We start from the raw sequence: 22140 nt of genomic DNA, 5'->3' as shown, positions 1-22140 counted from the left end.
TAATATTTCTATAAAGTTAAGAATCATATTTACTGGATGTCTAGAACTTCAGATATAAATTTATGAAGTTACTATTAGATTTATATCCTAGTTTGTGTAGATCTGCTTGTTAGTATTTTCCAACCTTATTAACCTTTAAATCAGCTCTAGGTGTAAATAATAAAGTTGTAGATAATTTCTTTAGCTTTCTAGAAAGTCTAGGATTACCTTTATTGGATCCTAGCATCTCTATTTATGACTAAATCAAGTGACTATTGTGCTGCTGTCCAGGAACTGCTTGTGTAGGTTGATTGCTTTAGCTTGCCCTAGTTGGTTAAACATGTTAAGTTGATATTGATTGATGAATACTTGCCATGGCTACACGCTAGTAATTTTGGTGCCATGCTTGATGTGCTTGCCATATCCTATGTTATGCTTGAGTGATGATTAAGTTAAATAGCTCTAGGTGCTTACATTGGTTTGGTGTACTGTTATGAATGCTTTACGTGTTGCACTTCCATTCATTCATACGTATGCATTGTTGCACCTCATTTAGGTATGCTAGATGCACCATGTGAAGGACGTGATGTTGGAGCCAAACCCAAAGATGGAGTTTGGTGAATCCATCTAGAAGATGGAAGGACTAAGAAAGTACCAAGATGGAAGATGCTCACCAAGCGAGTGCCATCTAACAAACACTGACCTAGTGTTGGATCCTAGGTAAGCCCTGAAACATTCTAAGCCTCCTATGTTTTATAAATATCAACTTGAGTCCTTTTATGTTTGATGCATTAGGTTATAAGAGTTGATTGGAACCACTTGATGCATATAATTTCCTTGTCTAGAAATATACCTTGAACCCTATGTAGATCTAGGATCAAATATGTGCTTAACAATGCTTAGACTGGTAGAAGTCGGGTGATTTCCTGTCACCTGCGAGATATAGGTGGATACCAAAGCATGGTTGGCTATATTTGCTATCGTGGAAAATAACCATGTGATGATGAATAAATTGAGTCTGAACGGGATCTGGTGATTGAGAGGCAGCAGCACATTGAGGTCTTGTGTGCATGTTTTATCTTGTTTGTGTCGATTAAGGACCGTATCATTATTGGCATTTTTGTCGAGATTGAATGCATGCCTCTCACTTGGCTGGTCGGATAACTCGTTCCGACCACAAAGCCGTGTAGCTCAACTGAGGCCAGATCCTGTTCTATTAGAGTGCGCACTCTGGATGGTAGTAAGGATGTGCGAGAAGCCAGATGTGAGCCCAAGGGTAGGTTGGGCCTAAACGTCCTGGCAGTAGGTTGTCCCTGATTATGTGGTGCTAGGCAAACCTATGAAATATGGACCTGAGTTGTACCAAAGGTGACCTATGGTGACCATTGATCTGGTCTGCCTGCGTTTGTGTTACGAATAAATTCCTAGCTGGTTGAAATCGATTCGAATCGCTGTCTCTCCCGGATAGTGAGAAACTTGGCTAGCCCCAACATTGTAGTAACTAGATTATGGAATATGATGGTTATGATGAACATGGAATTATTACACCAGCTATGGTTACTATTGTTATGCTACTAAATGATATACCACATGTTTGGCATAGGTTAGTTGCTAATCTAGAGATGAATAGCTATAATTAACTTGATGATCGAATTATAAAATATATAGCTGAATTAGTGGCTTTTTATGGAAAATATTGTTAAGCTAGCTCCACTTATAAAGCCTTGCATCATCCTTCGAGTCATTTAATTTTTGGTTTATGACGGATAAGTCTAGCTGAGTACATTTGAGTACTCAGGGTTTATCCCACCATGTTACAGGTGAAGTTTTTGGCCTGCTGAAGATGGTGGCTAACCACCAGTGGGCTTGGTGACTCTATATTTATTTCTCATCTATATGCTTTTGTCGGAGGATGTCACTTATGCTAGCAATGTATTTGGAACTTATATTAATGTAATCATTTGAAAGCTATGTTGTTTTTCCTTAACCGGTTTTGAAACCCAAACTTGTACTATTATTTATGAAACTATTTGTAATATTATTTCCACTGTAACTCTGTGTATGTGATATGTATTTGCCTAATCATACGATCTTAGTTGTGATGTTGATTTACCAAGGTCCTTCATGACACTCGGTGGACTACCGGGTTTATATAAGTGAAAGTATGTGCACGTCAACGTGTTAGATAGGGACAGCCATACTTGATCTTATATAAATTGGGCAGTTCTATCACATTATGAGTCTCTCATTTGCACCTGATCTAAGCAATCACGTCTTTAACCATCTCATCTCATGATCATATAACTAATGTTTCAGTTATTAACTATGATATAGGGTAGTTGATCAAGTCTTCTTCTCCGAGAAGCAGCAACAATTTGAATCGATTAGGCCCTGTTAGGGTTTCCTTACCACACAACATATGCAGGTCTAAGCCTAGGTCTGAACCTACATATATCAACCTTCACTCGGATCCTCCAAAATGTGAACGAATCCTGTGCTACCCGAGAGCATAGTACTCCACCTCCCTATGCCACTCCTGGTGGATTCATAGGATGTGTACATGTTACTCTCGCCATCTCTCCACTCCCAGTGCGTGGTTGGCCTTTCAAATAATAGGATAGCCAAGGTATTAGGCTTACCGAAGTATGTGGCTAGCACTACAAAGTTTTGACACAAGCAAGCCTACAATGAACGATCCTCAATTGACACAGGCGGGCACTACGTCAAGACTCAAACTTGACGCAAACAAAGAGTCCACCCGATCTCAAATTAAATTCATGATCATCATTAACCTTAGGACCAACCCTGAGTGTAGAACCATTAACCCATTACTTAACTCTTATCAACTAAGCATGGCTAAGCATTATTAAATTACCATAGCTAACATGGTGACAAGAATAAGTATTGAAAGGACAAGGCAGACATGTAGCAATTGGTAATCAACCAACTCCTATTTACTTAAATGCAACAAGCATTAGACTTATGTGAATAGCATTTGTAGAACACAAGGAAAATGGGTTTATGCTATGGGGATTGCCTGTGGTGTTAGGGTTGTCAGGCACTTTAGAAAACCACAGATAAGAAAACCAGTTCTACTGAAAGGAATTCCACTTCTGGGAGTGGTCAACAAATGGATTCCACTCTCGATCTCTAAATGTAAGTAAAGATACATTCTTTAGGTTGATGAGATGTTAAGCATGGACTAAGATGACTAAACAAACTAATTATCTTGAGTACAACTTTCCTTCACTAATTAATTAGGTTAATTACTCACAAAGCAATATTTGTTATTATTATGAACCAGATTAATAATGAGTACACAATCATGTAACGAAGTTGCCAAGGAACAATAGGGGTATTTGTGTCCCAAGGTCTACAATAAATCCAAAATCTCACTCAAGTCATTTTATGATTTATTCTAATTATTTAGTATTTATTAATCAATTAATTAAGGCATGGAATTATGTGGATAATTTATATTCATCAAAATGGTATCAAAATTTTTGTGAAGGAATATCTAAGCGTTGAAGGCATACACAAATATTTTCATGATTAGAAGATATTTATTTTAGCCTATAAAAATCAAGGAAGGTCCATTTATTAATTAAAAGAGGTAATTTTAAAGCATGCAAAAACTATTGATTTTCACCATTTCATATTTTTTCTAGATAGAGAACAGCATAAAGAGGCTACACAAAACTTTTCATGATTTTATCACACTTTTACAATTTTATATGAATTAAACAAACATCAACACATTTTAATCATTTCTAAAAATAATAAAATGAAGGAAAAACATTTTGGCACTCAACCCCCTGCTAACCCAGAGACTGACAGAGGGGCCCCCAAGTTAGCTAAACAGTGCCCCCACATTGATCGCGAGACATGTGGTCATTGCCGGTGGGTTCTCATTGACGGCGAGCTCGTCGACGACGAGACCTACTCCGTCACACTCCTCTGATCATCGTGCACACCCTAGTGGTACAGGTTGGTCATTTGGTGCACGACGATGACTCCGGCGGGTCAGTGGCGCTATAGCACGGTGGCTAAGGTTGTCGTCGGTGATTCTGGTGACACCAACTAGCCCTACACGTCCCTCTCGACCTCACAAACTCCCTAACGGTGATGGTCGATCAACTATGACACGACAGCATCCACACCGGCAGCCATGGCGGCATAGCGAAGCTCCAACAGCGCGGCTATGCCCAACGATGAGCTCTTCGGTGACACAAAGGCCACCAGCATACTCAACTCTCTCTTGTTCACACACTTGAGGGGTCTATAGAGTGCGTGGAGCTTTGCTACTCACGCGACCGTGGACACGGTGGCTCGGCAGGGTAGAGCATGCTGGTGCAGCGATGCTTCGGTAGCTAGGGCATAGTAAAGCTTAAACGGACAGCTGGGCTAGCTTTAGGAGCTCACCATGACTTTGGTGCTCCTGCTGGTTGAGACAAAGGTGAGGCAGAGCTACATGGTTGGCGGTGAGGACGATGGCGGCGACATGAACTCACATCTAGAGTTTTATAGCAAAAACAACAGAGCTAATGAGCATTAGGATGTTAGGGCGGAGCTAGATGTGAAACAGCTCGGTGAGAGACTCACCAGAGTGACCTAGCCATGGTGAGGTGGTCACGGTAGCACTGTAGACGGCCGAGAGGAAGAAGACGATGATGCATGGATAGCTCAGATAGGTAGAGCTGGCATGGACTAGCTCAGCAGAAGCATAAGGTTGTGGCAGAGCTATGGGCAAGATGAATTGAGCTGGGAGTGAGCAAGGACAGCAAACACAACTGGCGGAGAGGAGGTGCTCGATGTCAGCAGTAAGAGGAGAAGATGAGCACTATGGCCAACTCAGGGAGATAAGTACGATAGGGAGGCTTCTAGGCGTCTAGCTCTTGCTTGTGATGTGACCAGGGAAGTTGCTATGTGGCCAAGCATGAGAAGGAGGTGGAAAATGGTTGGTGGTGGTGGCAAGCAGGCAGACACACTGCTGCCGGCAACACTATAGCGACCTGACATGCCATCATCAGCTTCCATTTTCTTGTGATTTCATTAAACAACTTGATGAACTTCCTTACTAACATTTGGTCATCTTCATGAGATCTCCAACTTTGATTCAAGCACCAAACTCTACTTTGAACTAGTTTGAGAGATCCAAGGCAAAGAACAAGGGAATATTAACACTGAACTCTAAACTTTGATCCTTAGCAGTTAGGGTTTTAAAAACAGAGTTGATTAGCTATCTTTGGTGAATTAATTAGTGCTTAATTAATGTTCAAACATCACAACCAAAAGCATTATCCCAAAGTAGAAACTTCATACTTTAAAATGATGCAATTATTTGCCATAAGTTTATTTGAAAAATTCATTTTAATAAATCCATCAAATTTGAATTCAAAACCAAATCCCAAGACAGCCAATTCTGCGTAAGTGCTGAAATCCAATTCTATTTTCAAATTTGGAGCTCAAGTTTTAATGGATTGGATTTGAATTCATACCCTACACTTGACACTAGTGTAAAGTACACACTTTACACCTTAAAGTTTATTATGGCATAATTTCAAGTATTTTGGTGAAATTCAAAAATAAAAGGTCACAAAGTACCTTAAAAGGATTTTTGGTTTGGAACACAATTCATCACACATGCATTACATTGCTAAGAAATTAACCTTGTTTTTAGTGGATGCAAGGCATAGTTTGCTACCATGGATTCCTAACATGCATGATGATGACATGCTCAAGTTAGTTTTAATGGTGCTTTAACACCAGAGGTGTTACAGTGGACATCCGCAACGCTACGGGATCAAAGGGGTCGTGCATACCTAAAAACCTATATGCGAAGAGTGACCCACCATGAACATGACCCTATGTCGTGCTTAGGAAAATGTCTCTTAGGCTAGCCTTTAGAAGGGCTCGAGGCCACAAAGGGATAGGGGTAGGGAGGAGATGGGCCCCCACGGCTCTAATCGGTGGTGTGGAGCCACACGACCATCTCTCTTGGTGTTCAAGTTGTCCATTTCAAAGTCTCCTAGGTTGAGCCCCTCTGGGGGGAAGGCATCTTGCTCTCTGGCCGCTGCGAAGGCGGTTGGGGAAAAATAGGATTGACGGCCAATGATTAATGGGATGTCTCACATGAGGCACAACCAAACTCCACGTCGATTGGAGAGGATATCGGGTCCCACTTGAATTACCATCGACCCCGCTGAGGCGCACTGCTCTGACCATGTGGTTATGGTGGACAAGCCTCTCCCCACGTGGGGCAAAAATTGAAACCTGTCCATAATAAGGTAGAACAACCCTTTGAAGTTGGGAAAGGGCAACACGAGGAAGACAGAGCCAGGCCCGAGCGATCTCGATAGTCAGAGCAGGGCCACGGTTGGCTCCTACATATGATCTGAGACCATAGCCTAAAGCAAGGTCGCAAAACCATGCGCACCCTTGAGAACCAATGACCTTTTCAGAAGGGGTCATCGCCACGGGTGGCTCAAAATCACGCAACAGTGCCTTGCTCTCAAAGCAACGCTAGGACTCATAGACAATCAGGAGGAAAGGTGCAAGGTCGCTTGATGATCTCATCGCCTTGTGCGATGAGAGGCCAGTGACTCTCCCAAAACCTACACCCTCTGACTCATAGACACTCAGAAGGAGAGGTCCAAGGTCGCTCGATGACCTCATCGCCCTACGCGATGAGAGGCCAATGACTCACCCAAAGCCTACATCCTCGGGGTCATAGACACTCGGGAGGAGAGGTCCAAGGTCACTCAATGACCTCATCGCCCTATGCAATGAGAGGCCAATGACTCACCCTAAGTCTATGTCCTCCTACTCATAGACAATCAGGAGGAGAGGTCCAAGGTTGCTCGACGACCCGTGGCCCTACGCGATGAGAGGCCAATGACTCACCCTAAGTCTGCATCCTCCTACTTGTAGACACTCAGGAGGAGAGGTCCAAGGTTGCTTAAAGACCTTGTTGCCCTACATGACTAGAGGCCAATGACTCACCCTATGTCTACGTCCTCCTACTCACAGACACTTAGGAGGAGAGGTCCAAGGTCGCTCGACAACCCTGTTGCCCTGCACGATGAGAGGCCAATGACTCACCCGAAGCCTGCATCCTTTGGGTCGTGGACACTCAGGAGGAGAGGTCAAAGGTCACTTGATGACCATGTCGCCCTGTGCGGTGAGACATCAATAACTCACTTGAAGTCCACATTTCTGGACTCACGAATTTAGACCCGGTCGAATGGGTGAAAGACTGATGAGGTCAAACTTGAACAATACAACCTCAAAGCACATGCAGTCAAATCGCATTTAACGGGCAAACATAAGCTTCCCCTGGTGCCCACATGGAAGGGCCCAAAGTTGCCCTATGCCCCTGCCTCCCGACATAGCGGAAGGTCGATAATCGACTCGAAGAACCTTGGTTCAGCACCCACGAGACCAAATCTGGCCAGATGGCCCAGGGGCTCACCCTGGCCTCGCGAGAGAGCCATAATAACTCTAGAGGGAGGATTCCTTAAGCTTTTATTCATGTTGAATATGATTACAAAGCAATGTGCAGACGATCTGCACACAAGGAATACAAAAACTGATACCACCACACCCTAGTGGTGGTATCATTGAAAGGCCCTTAGGCGATGGCACTATAGGGGAAGTGATGTAGACTAGGCCTGATCTTCCGAAAGGTATGATAGCGTTGATAGGTAGAGACTCAATGTTCACAATCTAGGCTTCGAACTAAGACTAATTTGGACCCCCGCAACCGTTACACCACTGCTCCATTGGTTATCAACCACGCGAACACGATTGACCTTGCCGAGAAGGCTTTCCTACAAGCGAATCGAGAACACAAGCAAGAACAGGATGAATGCAATCTAAAGTTGCAAATAAATATGAGTCTTATGAAAATAAGAAGGAGTTCAAGTCTATATTCAAAAGGACTAATCGCCATAGGCGAACAAGATAAAAAACTAGGGCCCTGGTTCACAGCAAGCAGCCTTGGTGACACAGTTGCAGCAAAACAATGTTTGTTTCATGAGGAAATCAAGAACTAAACAAAACCCAAACCCTAAGGAGAGCAACGGATGATATTTATAGAGTCTTGGGTGTCACCCCCCTAGACGTGCCCCCTAATAGGCCCAAACACAATACACGGTATAACGGACCAAAAGAGGGTGTCACAGCACCCTGGTAGATTCTAGATGCCAACTTGTTTCAATGATTCCTGTTGATTCCGAAGGTCTTTTGATGTGAAACCACTTGGATTGGCTTCCTTATCAAATTAGATTTCCAACCATATGTGAATCGTTGAAAACAGAGTCTGGATGCGTCCTAGGTGACCAGTTTAAGGTAGACTGGTCCTGAAGTCCGAGGCAGACTCGAACTTGAGTTGCTTTAGGCCTCCACCTCGGGGACTCGAACCAAATTAGCCTTGGACCTCCTTCTTGACTTGGACACCCTTGCTAGCCTCCTACCCCTCCATACCATGTGCCAAACATGGTCATATGCATGGGTGTCATATCCTCATCATCCTCTCCTTCTTGATGAAAAGCCGTCCTTAGCATCAATTGTGCTTGAAACTGATCCTGCACAACATAAAGGAGAACGGGGTTGCGAAAACAAAGAGAACTGAAATTATTGTGAGAAGGAACGTGACCATGTTTCCAAGTTTGTAGCATGTCATCTCACATAAAAATTTTAGCAAGCATGTAGACTCCATGATCCAAATACACATGATGTATGTCAATACTATCTTGCAAAAGATTAGAACTAACCAAAGACAGTGCAGGAATAGATGATCTAGCAGACATAGGTAGCAACCAACAATGCTCCCCTTCTTGGAAGTGAACTTGTTTCTTTGAGGAACATGAGAAAATGTTTGTATTATTATGGCTGACCTCTAAACGATCATAATCTTGTACAACAAAAGGAGAATTCATATTACTGTGAATGTATACTCGATGTATCATATATTGTCCCTTGTTGTTATATTTGCCAATAACATGATATGTATGTTTAGAAAACCAAGGCAAATCAATATATTTAGATAGGCTCTTCTCCAAACAATCTAGGTTACACAAAACATTAAATTCAATGTAACCCAAAGTATGTAAAGAAGACAACAGTTTGAACTCATCAGTTTTAGTAGCAATATGAATAACATGTTTATTTTCAGCGCAAGTGGTTGGTTCCAAAACATGTAAAACCGAAGCATCATCAACCAATTCATCTTTATCACAAGGAACATCAAGCAAATTATCATGGGACAAAGATAAATCAAGAGAGGGTTCCACTAACAATTGCTCTATGATAGCATGGCATGTGGAAGAATTTAGTACATTAAAACAATTCTCACCTTCTATGAGTGTAGCACCATGGGCATTACCTATGTTTTCAGCAGGAGTAATAGGTGCATTGTGAAGTGATGGTTCTGCATTTGCATATGAGGTTGTGAGCTCCTTATTTTCTTCTATGTCATCCTCTCGCTTATGTACATTATCCTACAGAAGGTTAGTCATAGCAAGAGAAATAACAACAGACTCTTCCTCTAAATGGTACACCTCATCATATGAAGTCAAGTAAGGAGGTGGATTAACAAAGGTTTCTCGCATAAGAAGTTTCATATCATTCCAAGTTTGAGGTTTATCAGAAGGATCTAAAGACTCCCACCAAGATAAAGCAGAATGTCATAAAACACTAGCTGCATTTTTTACCTTCCTCCTTGGACACATAAAGCGAGTAGCAAAAATGTTATCAATGGTAATTTCCCACTCCATGTACTCATCAGCACCTATACCATTATAAGTCGATGGATACAAACAACCTGTCATTGTTAGAAGATAGCAAAAGACAACATAAAAGTATTATCCCTATCAACTACTTAGGTTGTGGACAAGGAAAAATCAAGGCACTCAACTCTCAAGCGTCTTACCACGGTCTTACAAGTGTTCTTACCAAAGCAATAGGCGGTGCAATCGGTCGGTGACTGTGATACCATTGTAGCTTGAGTGTAACAATTGCAAGGCGAACCTATACTTGGTTAGAAGAAAGTGGAGCTTGGACAGGCACAATATAGTAGCAAAGAATAGCAAAATTCACAACTGAATAGCAAAGCTAAATATGTATTCCAAGTACTTGTCTTAGTTACTGGTCTACTCATGTTCCAAGTACCAGATGTATTAAGTGATGTGAACAGCAAGAATATGATTAGGAACAAGGTAGAAATCAGCACACGCAAACACAGCTCAAATGACGCTCTCTATGTGCTCCTCTAGATATTGTTTCTCTTTTACCCCTCTCTTTTTTTGTATTTTTTTGAGCTGTCGTTGTTCTTTTGAGAAATTTTGACTTTTTATTTTTATTTTTTTGATATTTTTTCTTCACTTAGGAGCACAAAAGAAGTAACCACAAAAAATATAAGCTTAAACAAGTGAAAGACGTGGCCTATGGAATTTCCAGAAGACGTGCTCGAAATTGATAAAAACCTTGTGACCATGAAAATAGGATCTTGTGACCACATTTTGACCAAAATAAAAATCTTCGACCCTAGCTAGGCTAGGGATGGACGGATCCAAAATTTTTTTTCTGATCGATTTTAATATATGGAACATCGAAATCCAAGTTCGTATGCGAAAACTAGACCAGTTTTACGAACACACTTCGAATTAGAGGACAAAACAGGAACAATGCGCGCAAAATTGGTCACGACAGCAAGGATTTGATGGAAACAGTGCGTACAAGTGTAGGAAATTAGATGGCGTGGACTAGGGTTTGATGGATACAAAGGAAACTAAACAAGACTTGGAGATGTTCACGGATTATGATGAAAAACAAAGGGGAAAACACAAACTGGACTAAAAACGATCTAAAACAAGCAATAAGAACTTGACCTAGGGCACAAACTCAACAACGTGAAACAGAGATGAACTTGCATGGCATAATGAGGCTATAGGATAGGAAATATGTGGCGGTGTACTTTTTTTGCTTTTTGTGGACTATAGGTAATGCAAAAACAATAACAATCTAAAGGGGGAAAACAAAGTTATACCCAACGGGCAACAAGGTCTCTAATACCACTTGATGTAGACTAAGCCCAATCTTCCAAAAGGTATGATAGCGTCAATAGGTGGAGACTCGATGTTCATGATCTAGGCTTCGAATCAAGACTAATTCGGACCCCCGCAACCATTACACCACTGCTCCGTTGGTTATCAACCACGTGAACGCAATTGACCTCGCCGAGAATGCTTTCCTGCAAGCAAATCGAGAACACAAGCAAGAACAGGATGAACGCAATCTAAAATTGCAAATAAATATGAGGCTTATGAAAATAAGGAGTTCAAGTCTATATTCAAAAGGATTAATCGCCATAGGCGAACAAGATCAAGAACTGGGGCCTTGGTTCACAGTAAGCAGCCTTGGCGGCACAGTTGCAGCAAAACGATATCTGTTTCATGAGTAAATCAAGAACTAAACAAAACCCAAACCCTAAGGAGAGTGATGGCTGCTATTTATAGAGTCTTGGGCGTCACTCTCCCTGGACGCGCCCCCTAATGGGCCCAAACACGATACACGGTCCAACGGACCAAAAGAGGGTGTCGCAGCACCGTAGCAGATTCTGGATGTTGACTTATTTCGACAATTCCTATTGATTCCAAAGGTATTTTTATGTGAAACCACTTGTATTAGCTTCCTTATCAAATTAGCTTTCCAACCATATGTGGATCGTCAAAAACGGAGTCCGGATACGTCCTAGGTGACCAGTTTAAGGCAGACTGGTCCTGGACGTCGAGGCAGACTCAAACTTGAGTTGCTTTGGGCCTCCACCTCGAGGACTCGAACCGAATTAGCCTTGGACCTCCTTCTTGACTTGGACACCCTTGCTGGCCTCCTACCCCTCCATACCACATGCCAAACATGGTCATATGCATGGGTGTCATGTCCTCATCAGGAAGCAAGATGAAGCAAATAATGAACTAACAAGTCCCATAGTGTCGCAGCCCTAAGGATCAGAGCGCGGGGAAGAAGAGAGCGGTAGGACCCCCCCATGTTAGTACTTAAATAGTCACCTAATAGTCCTTAACTAGGTATAAAGGAGATGACCACTGGCACACTATAGTTTCAAGTTCAATGTTCAACACTCTAAACTTATTACTACAATTGTAGAATTTTAAGTTTATAAAACAAAAACCTTTATTTTAATTACACATGTGACAAGTTTAGTGTTGAATCCTGCTCTTATGCTAGCTATAATAGAACTGTCCAATTTATAAGAGCACAAGTCCAATAGTAACCACTGAGGCAGTCAAATTATCACACTTGAGCCCATATAAATCCGATAGTCCATCGAGTATCACAAAGGATCTCAAATCAACCAACATATAAACCAAGATCGTACATGACTCAACATACAAGCCACATGTTACAACAAGTTCACAAGTAGTTTGTCATACATCGGGGTTCCAACATAGTTATTACAACCTCAGTTTAACAGTAGTGGAAGCAACATAGTTAAGAATGACATCAACATTAATTTAGATACATAGCCATTTTCCACAATCATCTAAACAAAAGCACAAGGGTGAGATGATATAAAAGAGTGACCATTGCCCATGGTCCTATTCCTCATCCACTATAGGAGCAAGGGAGTGCTTGTAGTAGCCATGGTACAAAACATTATCTACAACAATGGGAATAAAACCCTAAGTACAAGAAGGTACTCAGCTAGACTTACCCGTCATCAACTAAAATGCTAAGACACCAAGGAGTATGCAAGGCTTTATAAGTAGAGCTAGTATACATTATTTGCATAAAACATTAGTTATCCAATATCTTTTCAACTATGAATCACCAGTTATTAATCCTATCTCATACTAGATTAGCAACTATCCTATGCCAAACATGTTGGTACCATTAAGTCAATACAATAATAACCATATCAAGTTGAGCTCTTTCATAATCTCACAACCAACATGAAAGCATCTAGGCCCCTAGTTGGGTTTCGGTGATTAATGACAATACAAGATTACTATGACTAACGTGTGTTTTGTAGATGCAGTTAAGTTAGGTCATGGTAATGGAGATCGATTGGGCAATCAAAGTTGTCATACCCCTACGATGGAAATCATTTTGGTTTTCAAAGGATGGACGACGAGGTTAAGGATGACTAGTTCTAAGTGTCAATTGGAGTTGGAGAGACACTTAGAGTAGTTTAGGACTTTGTTTTTCCTTTGGTCATACTATTAAAGGGGGTATGGATGGGTAGTGTAACACCCTAGGTGTTTGTCACCGGTTAAGTAGTGGGTTTGAGCTCAAACATGACATGTCAAGTGGTAATCAAGGTGTCAAGATCAAATCTACATGATGGAGCTTCAACTTAAACTTGGGCCACGCACAATTGCTTACATATGGACCCTTGTTAAGATTATGCAAGAGTAATTCTAAGCATTCTTCTTCCATGTACATTACATCCACATGCATCCATCTAGACCCGTGGAAAAGTTTCATAAAGTTTGGAATCAAAAAGTCACATGAAATGATAAGTCATATCTTTGCATGAATTGCTTTATCAAGTGACTGGAAACATATGAAGTCAACCAAACCTTGTAACCTTGCTCAAACAACTCTAATTGAACTCTACAACCAAAGTTATGAAGGGTTCGTGTTGAGCGAAGGTGGAGAAAATGTCCGAAAATAATGGAAACCCTATATTTTTTTAGCAGAAAGGACTTTGCGTTGACCGAGAAATAAAGTTGACTTCTGAACTAGATATGAGGTTTGACCAAAAATGAAAGTTGAAGAAAAGTTTGAGTATAACAAACTTTGTTAAAGGAACAAGTCATGATTTAGCTTCGAAATAGATCAAAACAGTGCTCAAAGTATAAGAGAAAAAGCTGAAATCAACCCGACCGTGTTTGCAGTCCGGATTTCACCGACATCGACGTTGACATCCCGCGTTCTCTAAATTTTGCTAAGCAACTTGAGTTAGTCCAAAAATAAAAGTTCAAGGTTATGTTATGGAGAAGAGAATGCAAAAAGTTGCACTAAGTTTGATCGAGTTTCGACCTCCGAAAGCGAGTTTCCGTGATCGCTGTTAACATATTGACACTATCATCTTGGAGCTTAATTATCCGCTGTTACAGAGCTCAAATGGCCGGGCACCTTAAATAAGAAGCGTAGAGCAGGCCGAGGTGAACAAACTTCGTTTATGGCCCAATGTCTAATTCGGCCTGGAAGCGGCCCAAAACGGCGTTCCACCTTGCCCACGTCGCTGCCCGCCACGTGCTCGGTGAAATGCCTCAACGGGCGGCACCTGTCCGTGGACGTGGCCGCCTTGCAGAGCTCGCGCCCCACCATGGCCGCGCGCCGTTGCCGCGTGCCCTGCCACTGTCGCGCTCCTGCTCCTCCATAATCGCGCGCCCGAGCTCCCTCTGGCTCACTCGCTCGCCTTCCCATCGCTGCTCTCGCTCCGACCACGCGCCGGCGCACGTGCCAGCGCACGGCAGCCATGGCCGCCGCGGCCAAACTCCCTTGCTGCCGCCTCTCCTTCTCCTGAAGCCTCCTGCAGCCGCGCCCAGCAGCGGGAAAGCCGTGAGCGCCTTCCCACGCCTTCCTCCGGTCAGCAAGACGCCGGGAAGCACTGTCGCCGGAGCAACAGCCGCAGCAGTCACTTGTCTCCGTGGCCAGGCCACTACGGGCTGCCTCGAGCCGGGTTGAGCAGCCCCACGCGGGTGCGTCGGCTCCCTGGTGCTCCACCGCCACTTCCCCGACGCCGGCATGGCCCCCAACGGCCGGAGCCGCGAGCTCCGCTGGCCTCCTCTGTTCTCCACCCCGTCAAGGACTTCGTCCTCAAATTCGACTAAGTAAAGGGGCTTTTCTGCAGAACCATAGACTCAAGTGAATAGTACCTCGAGGACCTATTTGTTTTAAATCGGCTGAAAGTTTAGAAAATCATAGTAATTCATAGGAAATTCGTAAAATAGCAAATGAGGACTTTTTGGAATCCTTGTGAAATTGTCTATGCAGTAGATCTATAATATGCCATGTTTCAGTTAAAGTTTTAGCTGTAAAAATAGATCTATGCCTCTAGGTTTTTAATTCTAGTTGTATTTGTCTTTTTCATAACTGCAGTTGTAGGGCTCCAAATGAAGTGAAATTTTTGTGGCATTCTACTCATGTGATGTTTGAAGTGTGGTAAAAATTTCAGGATTTTAGGCTTGATCAATTTAGAGATATGAAAAATAACAAATGACATATGCTGCTTTGCTTCTATTCTGGACAGTTCTGCATGTATGCATTGTTTGGCTCAGTTAAGTTATGAATCATGCCTTGTTGATAATAAATGAGTTGTAGTAATTTTCATAAGCTTTTCAAAAAGCTAAAGAGCACCATTTTTGGTTAAGTATGTGTTTAGCTATAGTTGTTTAAAGTACTGTGGCAGTTTCTGCCCAAACCCAGACAGGGTTGCTTTGTGTGCCATGTGTGACCTTGTTAGTAGCATAATTAGTTCTAGATGTTTATAGCAAAGTTGTTCAAAATTTGTTAAGCTTTCCAAAAATTCCAGAACCATATTTATTGGACATGTGGAACTCAACTTATAGCTGTTTAAAGTAGCATATCAGTTTCTGTTCATGTTTTGGATATAGATGTCTTCCTTGGTTTAATTGACCTTGTTAACTATGAAATCATCTTAAGATGATAATAAGAAAGTTGTAGGTAACTTTATAAGCTTTCCATAAAGTTAAGAATCATGTTTGTCGGAGGTCTAGAACTCCATTTATGCTTCTCTAAAGTTCCTATAAGTTTTCTGTCCATAGCTGTGCCTCTGCTGTTTAGGCTGCTGGTGCAAGTGTTACTTGTGCAACTAGTTTCATGGTGTAAATGATGTTTACTATAGTTTTGGTAAATACAAAAGTCGTAGATGATTATCTTATCTTGCTTGTGTTAAATTTTCATGATCCTAGGTCTGATAGTTTAGGAGTTGCATGCTTAATAAGTCTACTGTCAGATTTTGATTACATTCTGCACAGACTTAAAAGATTAGCATGTTTGGTCATGATAACTTGGGAATCATGCTGAGATGATTAAAGATGAAATGTGGATAATTTCCTAAGCTTTCCAGAATGTCTTGTTTCATATCATTTGGATTTATAAAACTCCAGATATGATTGATTTATGAAGCCGCTGTTTGCAAGTCCAGAAATTGGCATATTCCGGTTATAGTTGTTGCTTCACCTTGACTTGCTTTGCATGTTGCTAGGTGTAGTTCACGTCCTTGGTAATTAAGTTAAATACACCTGAGATCTTGTGAGACTTATGTGCCATGTATAATATTCTTTGTTATCTTAGCATGATAGATTGTGTGATGTTAAGTTAAGCATCGCAAAGTACTTAAGTGTGTTTAGTGTAAACGATGCTTGTCTTGCTTGCTATTTGTGATGCGTCTCATGGTACTATTCTTCATATTCATGCACTTGCATCTTGCATCTCATCTAGGTACGCTAGATGCACCACGTGAAGGACGAGATGTTGGAGCCAAACCCGAAGATGGTGTTGGTGGATCCCTCCCGAGGATGGAAGGACCCTGGAGTGCATGCCTAGAGTGGAGATGTCGTCAAGACAGAGCAAGCTAACTTGACTGATTTGTGTCGGATCCCAGGCAAGCCCCGGAGCATATTAAGCCTCCTAATTTCCGAAATACAATTAAAGTATTATTGTTACATATATATATTGTTGCATTAAGTTTAGGTGTTGGATGCAAACACTTGCTGCATTGGTTATCCAATCCTTGTCCAGATATTGTTACCCTGAATCCTATGTAGCTCAGGCTCGAGTAGTGCTTAGCCCTGCTTGAACACGGTAGAAGTCAGGTGATTTCCTGTCACCTGCGAGATATAGGAAGATACATGTGGCACGGTTGGCTATATTTGCTATCGTGGAAAAGAACCAGTCTTAATTTGAAATGAAGACCGGACGGAGGCTTGCCGGTTTGCAGTGACTCCGTCTGTGTCGATTAAGGACTGATTCTTGGAGCCTTTCCTGTTCATGTTGAACGCATGCCTCTCTCTTAGTTGGCCGGCCTGAAGACCGACCGCGAAGCCGAGTAGCTCAACTCAGGCCGGGAGTCGATAAGTATAAAGTACGCCTCGGAAGGGAGCCGTAGGCGTGAGTCCAAGGGCAGGTGATTTAAAAGTCCTGATCGTCCTGGCAGAAGGGTAATCCCTGAGAGCGCTGGCGCTGATCGAACCCGCGAATTTGGTTCCTGAGTTGTACCAAAGGTAACCCACGGCTACCCTTGCTAAGTATGCCAGGGTGAGAGTTAGGAATACCCCCTCAGCTGAGTTGCAATTCGATTCGAATCGCCGTCTCTCCCGGTTAGTGAGAACTTGACGGGCTTATCTCCAATGTAGATACACTTAATAACTTAATGGTTTGGAAATGATGATATGATGATGACAGCCTTATGATACCTGCTATGGTTAATATTGTTTGCTCCTAATAAGTGAGTGCTCTAGTACAGGTGCTAATTTAGTGGACAGGTAAATAATGATAAGCTTGATGCTAAGTTTAAATTGGTTACTATAATCATAAGCTCTTTTATGCAACTGTGTCAAGCTAGCCCACCTAAAAAGCCTTGCATGATCCTTGGTGTCCTTTATTTCTAGTTTTGACGGGTAAGTCTAGCTGAGTACCTTCTCGTACTCAGGGTTTATCCCACCATGTTGCAGGTGAAGTTCTTGGCCTGTTGAAGATGGTGGCTAACCGCCGATGGGCTCGGTGATTCTATAGTTACTTCTCATCTATATGCTTTTGTCGGATGATGTCACTTATGCTAGCAAGGTATTTGGAACATATATTAATGTAATCTTTTGAAAGCTATGTTGTTCCACTAATCGGTTTTGAAACCCAAACTTGTACTATTATTTGTGAATCTATTTGTAATATTATTTTCCGCTGCAACCCTGCGTATGTGATGTGTATTTGCTTAATCACGCGATCTTGGTTGTGATGTTAATTTACCGAGGTCTTTCGGGACACTCGGCGGACTACCGGGTTTATATGAGTGAAAGTATGTGTGTGTCACCGTGTTAGCGGGGACAGCCGTACTTGATCTTGTATAAATTGAGCGGTTCTGTTACAGCTGGCATCAGAGCAAGATTAAGCATAATACTGTCATGTACATTGTTTTAAAAACAAAGTTTTGGTTTTAAAAAGCCTATTTTAACTAAAACTTTAGCTACAGGCAAATTTGTCAAAAAAAAACTAATTTGCAAAACTATGCTAGCGACATCCTCCTTTATGCCCAGTTAAGGACTATTAGGTGGCTATCTAAGTACTAACCTGGGGGGTTTTACTTTCGTCGTCCATACGGCGTGCTATTGTATGGATGCCATTCGCTTGAATGGTAATGTATGGATCAATTGTCTCTACGCCCAGGTAAGTGTGAGTTGTGAGAGCATGACCGTCCCACTATCGGTCTAGGGGAGAGTTAGCTTTGGTTACTGGAATATTTACATGTTACACACATGTATATATGAAGGTACTTAATTGTGGGTATATTTATCGGGTAGCTATGGATACCGAAGTATATACATCGGGGGATGTATATATGGAGAGTATCTTAGTTTACTACTTTCATTGTATGCTTATTTATCTCTTGTGGGGATGGGCTGCAATGAATTTGCCTGCAGGTACGCTAACCACGAATGCGTAGATTGAATGTAGCTGACGACTAGCTATATATCGAGAGAGTACGTGTTATGCCACCGACATAGAACGTGATTGCCACCTTAGGCTGGCAATTTCGTGAGGACGAATAGGACGAGCATGCATCATGATTGTGCTTGTGCATAAATATGCTTCCCTCACCTTGTTCTAATAGTAAGTAACTTGTGATCCATGTGATGTTACCATCTTCCCTGTGTGAAGCTAGACAAAATGTCTTGTCCCATGCTGCTTGTATAGCTATGCTTGAAGATAGTGTGTGATTAGCTCATCTCGTATGTTGGCTTCCAAAGGAAATAGCTGATAAGTTATTAATTAGCAAAACTTCACCCCTTTGAAAACTAAATTGCTAAATGTACGTAAAACTTGTTTTGTAGAGATATCCACCTACTCAGTAAAAAGGAAACAAAAGGATAACAGTGCCTTACCACCATGTTTTGCCTGATATGTGTTGTGGTGTTACTGTAGGTGACTGCTTATTATGTACGAGCTTTGTGCTTAGTAATAGTCGCTTAAGCTAATTGGATTGAGTGTTTCGAAATGCTCGCTTAAGACCATTATGTAGGCGTGGATGCTAGTTATCTAGGTAGTGCCATAGTTGTCACCCTTTTGTCCTCGGTAAGCATATGAGTGTGGAAGAGCGCTATCCTGGAGCAGCGTCCAAGTTTTGGTAATCTCAGGGTTGCTGTCTACAATTAAGTTCTCTCTTAGGAACCTGAGCCTGTACACGTGGTTGCTAGCCTTGAACGTTGTGCTACGGAGACTTTATCTATGCCTTTGCTTGACCTTAGGCCCAAGCTTAGTTCCCTTGAATGCTTGCATGTTTCGTGGTTGTCCCACTCCTGTGTAGGAGGACCCTGCTACCAAAAAAATTCCTTATTAGACCTCATTGCTCTTTCTCCTACTAATGAGCTAGTGCAACGCTAATCGTTATCTGCCCTGGCTTTGGAACCTTTTCCTCACAGATCATGTCATTGCTTTATCAACTCAATCCCTAGTCAGTGCAATGGCCCTGTCCCTCGAATCTCATTTATTTTGCCTCCAACCCTTTCAAGTCTCTGGATGTTTATCAGTCTTGATCTCATGTTGTTGCTCGACAAGACCAAATCTCATGTTAATCTTTATCTGGTAATCACTTTGGTGGACACGAGGCGTATATGGAAATTAAGCAAGAGTCTCCTGCTTAGTTGCCTTTGGCAATTAGGCTATGTTCTTTTGCGCTGTGTTTTGATCTTCTGATCGCCTTCTTGTTGATTCCTAACCTTGTGACTATCCTTGTTCGCTATCCCTCTTTTGCACAATGCTTGTTCTTACAACTAATTGGTGCCACTAGAAGTTTCACTTTGGTTGTATGTTCAGTAATGGTGCCCCGATTAGCGATCTATGGTGCCGCAACGGAACCTAGGGCCTCCTTGTGGGCGGCCGACGCATGGTTGTGCTGCTGGGTGCGCGCTGGTATCGAGGTTTCTAGTCATGATCCATTGCCGAACTGCACCGATGTGTTATTTTCACATGAGCTCTTCCTTGATTATCTCTCTATATCTTATCGAAGATCCATATATCTGACCGAAAGTAGTAGAGCTTCCTTTTGAAGTCACAAAAAGAATAACCTTTGAAAAACTGGTCACCGACATAAACATTAACAGACTACAAGAGGTGGTAGACAAGTGACTCCACTTGGTTGTCCCAACGTTGACGTCCGTCACCTAGTGAACAACTTATGTCATCACTGTTGGATCAGAAAGGCACACAACAATTAATGTTGGACAAGTTGTTAGTCAGATAAGAATCGAACGTCACATTATGATTATGACCTGGCTATCCAAGTCTTGATTATTATGTGCATGCTGATCGCACAGTCGAGATCAACATCTCTAGTGTGACTCCTTATCCGCAGACTTCAATGGCGACCGTCTGTTGTGCCTCGATTGCAATTATTGTGGTCAAGAGTAAGAAATTGGAACTTTGAGTGTTGAGAGACAACTGATTAGTTACTAGTCAGAAGCTTAACCTCCAGCTAGGTGACAACTTTTGCTAATTACAAAGGCTATGTCTCGCAGAGCAATGTTAAGCAATGTAATAGCAAGCCGTTTACCAATGCAGCTACTGCTTTGTTTTCCAAAACCTGTGCTATCAAGTCAATTCCATCTTGGATAATCACACAGATAGTACAAAACGTTGTATCGGCTATGTAAGGAACTAGAGAAAGCATGTGCCTAGTTTCGATCAGCATCATTGTGCCCCTAGGTACCACAAACGGATTTGTTCAAGGTTCTATTGGACCAAGTGCCAGAGAATATTCAGAAATGGTTCCTTGTCTATGTAGGAATGCCCTCCATGTGGAGTTATGCCTTGCACCCTATGAAAATAGCCCACAAGTCCAATGCTTGTGCATCGTCAAGTTGGTGTCTAGATCAACGGCGGAAATTGTTACCTAAGAAACATGTGAGGAAAACTCTAGCCTTCATCCTCAGCTAGGGAAAGGCTGCTGCTGCTATACAAAGAGATCGAGAGTATAGAACACACACCACAACGTATGAAGCAAAGAAAGAGAAGAATGAGAAATCTGTCTAGATTTTTAAGGTACAGAACCGAACATCTTCAAGCCAACGATTAGTGACTCAAACGAAGTTGGATTGACCCCAAACTTGGTGATCTCATTCCTTGCTTAGGACCCTTCAATGTCTTAAGTTAGTTTGAGTATTGGTTGAGTAAAACATTGGATTTGAGAGATATCTTGTCGGCTTGGCTTTGCTGCCATTTCAGAACACAGCAGTTTTGGTAGATGAATTGTTTGGATGATCAAACAGTGTCCAGTTGAGTTGAATTTTGGTGAGTAGTTAGAAGATCCATGGATCTATATTCCTACCAAAATTCATGCACAATGGAGCCCTAGTTTGTGAGATATGAATAGAAAACAAAAGGGGTACAGAATCTGCAATTTCGCTGTGACTGCGATTATCCTTTTCCATTAGATGGTTGTGTTTGTAATTAATGCCAAGAAATTACAACTTGTAGGTGTATTGCTGTTAGACAACCCTCCTTACCCTTGAGAAGACTAATTGCACCCCTATGTGCCTTGCTTTTGCCCGCTTAGATCAGCAATGCGTGAGCAGTCAAGGTGTTCTAGAAGTCAAATTGTGCCCTTGCAATTCGAAAGTAATTGGAAAGGTGTCAAACCATAGATTTTTGGATTATGGTTTTTTGAGACATCGATTGGCATAAGAATGGAAGCCTCGACGTCAAATATAGTTTAAGAAAGCTGGTTTTGCTACGATGCAAGTAAACCCAACTTGCTGTGCAACTGCACCACGAAGGCAAATTGTACTCAACCTACTTGGTAGTGAACTAGTCCCTAGTTTTGTGATTACTTGCAACTTAGTGCTACCCTCCAAGCCTCGCTAACATCCTTCTGCATCAACGGTTCTCCAATGCTGA

Source organism: Miscanthus floridulus, unplaced genomic scaffold (genome assembly GCF_019320115.1).
Source record: "Miscanthus floridulus cultivar M001 unplaced genomic scaffold, ASM1932011v1 fs_276_3_4, whole genome shotgun sequence".
Classification (NCBI taxonomy): domain Eukaryota; kingdom Viridiplantae; phylum Streptophyta; class Magnoliopsida; order Poales; family Poaceae; genus Miscanthus; species Miscanthus floridulus.
This window is presented reverse-complemented; position numbering follows the sequence as displayed.